Here is a 5768-nt window from a genome sequence, read left to right on the forward strand (position 1 = left end):
GAGGGAAATCTTTGATTCTCATGTTCCTGGTGATTTTAATGTTCCGGTGCCTATGGTTTGGCTTTGAGAGGTCTAGAAAAGAAAATTACTCTGACATTGCAAAGGCATGTTCTCCTAGATGCATAAAAACAGTGGTCAGGGTTCACCTTAGGGTACACATTGACCTTGGCTAAAGGAAGCTATAGGCCCTGGGACATGACTACCCCACCATGGCCTGCCCTGTTAGGGAATTTGTGATCAGACCATCCTGTGTGGTTACTTTGAGTCACCATGTGGCACTGTGACAGCTTGTCAGCCTTTTTACAGAGCCCCCTTTCTCATTCACAGCACCCTGGGAGTCAAGGAAAAAGTTAAAAATGTGAACAGTGATTCAGTCATTAAGAGGCATTTGAGTTTCTCAGGGGTGATGGTCTGTCTCTAGCATTGAATCTAAAAGAAAACCCATACATGAGACTTAAAGGCATATGTCATCAATAATTTAAAGCTAATACAGCAAGAACTCTCACATAACTACTTATTTAATGAACCCCAATGAAAATTGAGGACAGGAGTTTAGACCTCAGTGTATCCATATGTCAAATCAGCCCTAGCTGGTTTGGGTCAGTGGATAGACCGTCAGCCTGCAGACTGAAGGGTCCCATTCCAGCCAAGGGTACATGCTCAGGTTGCAGGCTCAATCCCCAGTAGGGGGCGTGCAGGAGGCAGCCAATCAATGATTCTTTCTCATCATTGATGTTTCTATCTCTCTCTCTCCCTTCCTCTCTGAAATAAGAAATATATACTAGTATATTTTTAAAAAACACGTCAAATCAATGAAAGTGGTGATGCTTGCCCTACTGTCTGCCTCTGACTATCTATATATATATAAAAGGCTAATATGCAAAGTGTCCCCTCATGAGTTTGACTGACCAGGAGTTCAATCACTAACTATGATGTGCACTGACCACCAGGGGGCAGCGAGGAATGAAAGAAGGCCCCAGCCGACAGCTGGCAGCTGGGGAAGGGAGGCCCCTGCCAGCAGCCAGCAGCTGCTAGGGATCCTACCCATGCATGAATTTTGGGCACTGGGCTTCTAGTTTTAGAAATAAAGCTACAGAAGGTCATTTTAAAAAGTAATGAGTTAAACAAATGTTAGATATTATTAAATACTAGAAGCCCATTGCAGGAATATTCCTGCAAGAATAGGGCTTCCTCGGGCCAATCTCGCCGCCAAGCCCCGGGGAGTGCAGGGCCGCACATGGGGGTCCAGGCTTGGGGCGGGGCTTAGGCGGCACAGGGGGGCCCGGATGGCGGCTCGCACTGGCCCGCCCTGCCTGCAGTATGGAAATTAGCCGCCATCTTTGTGGGCGGTTAATTTGCATATCATGCAGATTAGCCCATGGGAGGCGTAGCGAAGGTATGGTCGATTATCATGTTTGTCTATTATTAGATAGGATGTCCCTCTAGCTTTATTGATAATAATATGATCAGCTTTCTCTTCCTTTGTTGCTGCCAAGAGGGGGGAAACAGGGGACATTATAGGTACATAGGAAAATTATTAAAGGTTATTTTATACAAGAAACTGTGAACTGGTTACCTCTGGGGGATGATAATAAGGCCTTGGGGGAAGAAAGTTCTTTCTACTTTGGTTCTCTCTGAAAAAAAATTGATTTTTAAAAATAATGACTATGTATTATTTAATATATATTTTTAAAAGGCAATTTGCTCATAAATAAAGCCTATACAGGGTCTGCAAAATGACTCCAAATACTCATTTTAATTTTCTCTTACTCATGATTTAGTTCATCTCTTTGAAAGTCATCAATTGCAAAAAAAAAAAACGAACAAAAAAAACAGTTACTCGCTCAAGCTAGCTTACATGAAAAGGGAGCTTGTTGAAGGATATCTAAGACCAAAAAATGAAGGAAAGCCTGCTTTCAGGGATCAAGAATGCAGGCTGCTTTCTTTTTCGCTGTGCACCTAATTTCTACTTCCCTTTTACCTTCCCAAATATCCAGCTTTTCTCAGCAGATAGGCATTTTTTGGCTTGCTTCCAAAAATAACCACAAATTCTGAGTAAGGTTAAGTCCCCACTACTGACTTTCTATGATTCACCATCTCTGAAACCAGGGCTTCTCAAATGTTAATCAGCATATGAATCACTTGGGGATTTTGTTAGAAATTCTAGTTCAGTGAGTTTCAGTGAGTTTGGGGACTCCCAGGTGCTGCTGGTCTGCAGACTACACTGAGTAAGTAGCAAAGCCTTAGTTCACTTTTTTTCTTTGATATTATATTTTACATTTACTTGGTCTTAACGGTAAGAATATGTTTTTTTTTTGTTGGTTTAAAAAAACTTAAAGTATGGTTCATATCTAATCTAATAAAAGAGAAACATGAAAATTGGCTGCACCTCTGCTATGCCCCAAGCCACGCCCGCCAGCCAATCAGAGAGACTATATGCAAATTAACCCAACCAAGATGGTGGCAGGCAGCCATGGAGCTGGAGCAAGCAGGAGGCTTGGTTGGCCTGGTGATGAAGGAAGCCAAGCTTCCCACCTGCCCTGGTCAGCTGTGGCCTCCACTCCAGGCAACAAAGTTTCAATTATATAAGATAAATAAATCCCAGATACCTGCTTCCAGCCAGCCTCCACTGGGAGCTTGGGTGGCTGGGGGCTGTGGCCAGCCTGCAAACAGCAATCAGCCCCTCACCCAGGCTGGGCAGGCACCCCAGTGGGACCCCCACCCTGATCTGGGACACCCTTCAGGGCAAACCAGCTAGCCCCCACCCATGCACCAGGCCTCTATCCTATATAATAAAAGGGTAATATGCAAATTGACCCTAACAGCAGAAAGACTGGGAATGACTGGTCACTATGACACACACTGACCACCAGGGGGCAGAAGCTCAATGCAGGATCTGCCCCCTGGTGGTCAGTGTGCTCCCTTAGAGATTAAGAGGAACAAAGAATACATTCCTCTTGACAGACCTCCTATTCAGTGTGTTGTGTATAAATAAGATTGTGTGGTTAATAAACTTGCTTCAGTTCATTGAGAGAACTGGGGTCCTCCCGATCCCGCTTTCCTGTCTTTCTTTCTTTTCTCAATTCCCACCTCCCTGCCTCAGCCCGGCTCAACCTTGTCAGGCTGGCCCTGACAATATTTAAATGCCATTTAACAAAGAAAAATCAACCAAAAAAATGAGTTCGCGTGTCACCTCTGACACGCATGTCATAGGTTCGCCATCACTGGTCTAAGGTCTAAGCAGGGATGGGCAAACTTTTTGACTTGAGGGCCACAATGGGTTCTTAAACTGGACCGGAGGGCCGGAACAAAAGCATGGATGGAGTGTTTGTGTGAACTAATATAAATTCAAAGTAAACATCATTACATAAAAGGGTACGGTCTTTTTTTTTTTTTAGTTTTATTCATTTGCCCATGGCTGGCTAAGGTCTCAGGTCTCAGGTCTCTTCGTCCCAGGACCCCAAGCTTTTTATTAACACAATTTGTCCTGAGGCGAGGCAGAGACATACACTTCAAAGGGTATACACAAGCATTGTCAGAATGGGGGAATTAGCCTACGGCTGTTCAGGTTTTGGCCAGTAGGAGGAAATAACATGTAGATTAAGATGCGCTGAGCTGTCTGGCAGCCACAATCATCCCTTTTCAGGTTTGGGGAAATGTCATCAGCCATTCCCAGATGATTCAGCCCTGCTGTCAGGCTGGAATTGGTCTCTGGCAGGAATAGGGGTTGGGAGAGTGGCGAACAGGGTTCCTTAGATTAAAACATGTATGTAACCATAGTATGTCACATTAGCGGCTTTCACACTTGAGCATGTATTAGGTCCTTGGAGGGCTTGATAAAACACAGATGGCTGTGCAGATGGCTGACCCTACTCCCCAGATTCTTGATTCAGTAGGTCTGGGACTGGGCCCAATAATTTATATAGATATATTTTAAATTAAAAAAATATTTTTATTGATTTGAGAGGAAGGAAGAGGGAGAGAGAGATAGAAACATCAATGATGAGAGGGCATCATCAATTGGCTGCCTCGTACCTGCCAATCCTACTGGGTGGGGATCAAGCCCACAACCCAGGCATAAGCTCTGACAGGAAATTGACGCATGACCTCCTGGTTCATAGGTTGATGCTTAACCACTGAGTCAGCCTGGCCAGGTAATAATTTACATTTTTATAAGGTTTAACTTATAATTTATAAGGTTGCAGGTGACACTGCTGCTGCTGAAGCTGAACATGTTGTGAAGGTCCCTGTGTTCTGATGATCACCTACCTCAGAAACATGGCTGGTAAAAAGAATACGTGTAAATATTTATGAAATAATCAGAACTATAAAAATGTCCCAGAGTAGTCAGTGAATTACTCAGAGAAACGAATAGAAGATGGTTTCCATTCAGGTCTTACACACCAGGTCTATCAGCCAGGGTTCTGGCAGGAAAGAGTTTGCACACATACACTGGTTCATTTGAAAGCACTGAACAGAGACTCTGCAAATCTGTAGGCAGGGTTCAAAGAAACCAAAAAGAAAAAGTGCAGTACCCAGATTGGTACAATAGGCAGCTCTTCCTTTTTTCTTTCTCTCCCTTCCTTCCTTCCTTCCTTCCTTCCTTCCTTCCTTCCTTCCTTCCTTCCTTCCTTCCTTCCTTCCTTCCTTCCTTTCTCTCTCTCTCTCTCTCTCTCTCTCTCTCTCTCTCTCTCTCTCTTTCTTTTTTAATATATTTTATTGATTTCAGAGAGGAAGTGAGAAGGAGAGAGAAACATCAATGATGAGAGAGAATCATTGATCGGCTGCCTCCTACACGCTCCCTACTGGGGATCGAGCCTGCAACCTGGGCATGTGCTCTTGACTGGCATCGAACCCGGGACCCTTTAGTCCGTGGGCTGACACTCTATCCACTGAGCCAAACTGGTTAGGCGACAGCTGTTTCTTTATCTAGACCTGGTGATACAGAAGGAGAAAGTTATCCTCCATTCTAGGAATGGGTGGCTGTGTGAAGAAAGCATGGCATCCACTGTCCTTAGGTGGGCCATCAGAGAATGAACCAAGGGAATAAATTCCCTAAACTTCATTCACCTTCTGCCGTCCATTCTCCTGCCTGTCCTTTCCAGGTTCTGAACTGGAAGTAAGGGAGTCCGTCATGCAGTCCATATTGGTCAGACTCTATGGGCCCACAGCAGGATAGAGGGGTGGTGGGTGGTGACTAGATCTAGAAACAGAAGACACCCAGCTCACGGGTCTGTAGGCAGCACCCCACATCGAGTGCTTTTGTAGCCTGGGGTTTAGCAGCACAGTTAATAAAGGAAGGTAGATGTTTTCATGTGCACACCGGCACATTTTAGCTCTTTATGCTCTCTGCAGTAATTACACTTAAAAAATAATAGAGGTGACATTTAATTTAGGATGGCACTTAGCAGAAATAATAGGTGTGGCTCTATTACAACAAGAGCCTTAGTGGTTTTCCTGACTCAGAATTTATAAGCATAATAATTAACTAAAAATACACTACTAGCCTTTCCTTTTAAAGGTGAATTTTAGGTTCAAATTATTTTTTTCCTGCCTACTTCCTGATTTGGAGCTCTAACTTTGGCTTATGGTAGGCAAAAAAAGGGGGGGGTGGGGGCTTGCAAACTCTCTTTCCGACAGTAAAGGGATGAAGACTTCACATAAACTGTCCATTTATTGGTCAATCAAGAAAGAGAATTGTGCTTCTCATCTATGGTCATAAAGACTATCCAAGTAGAGAATGGGTAAAGGATGATACATTCAGCAAA

This window comes from Myotis lucifugus, unplaced genomic scaffold, assembly GCF_000147115.1.
Source record: "Myotis lucifugus unplaced genomic scaffold, Myoluc2.0 scaffold_53, whole genome shotgun sequence".
Taxonomy (NCBI): Eukaryota; Metazoa; Chordata; class Mammalia; order Chiroptera; family Vespertilionidae; genus Myotis; species Myotis lucifugus.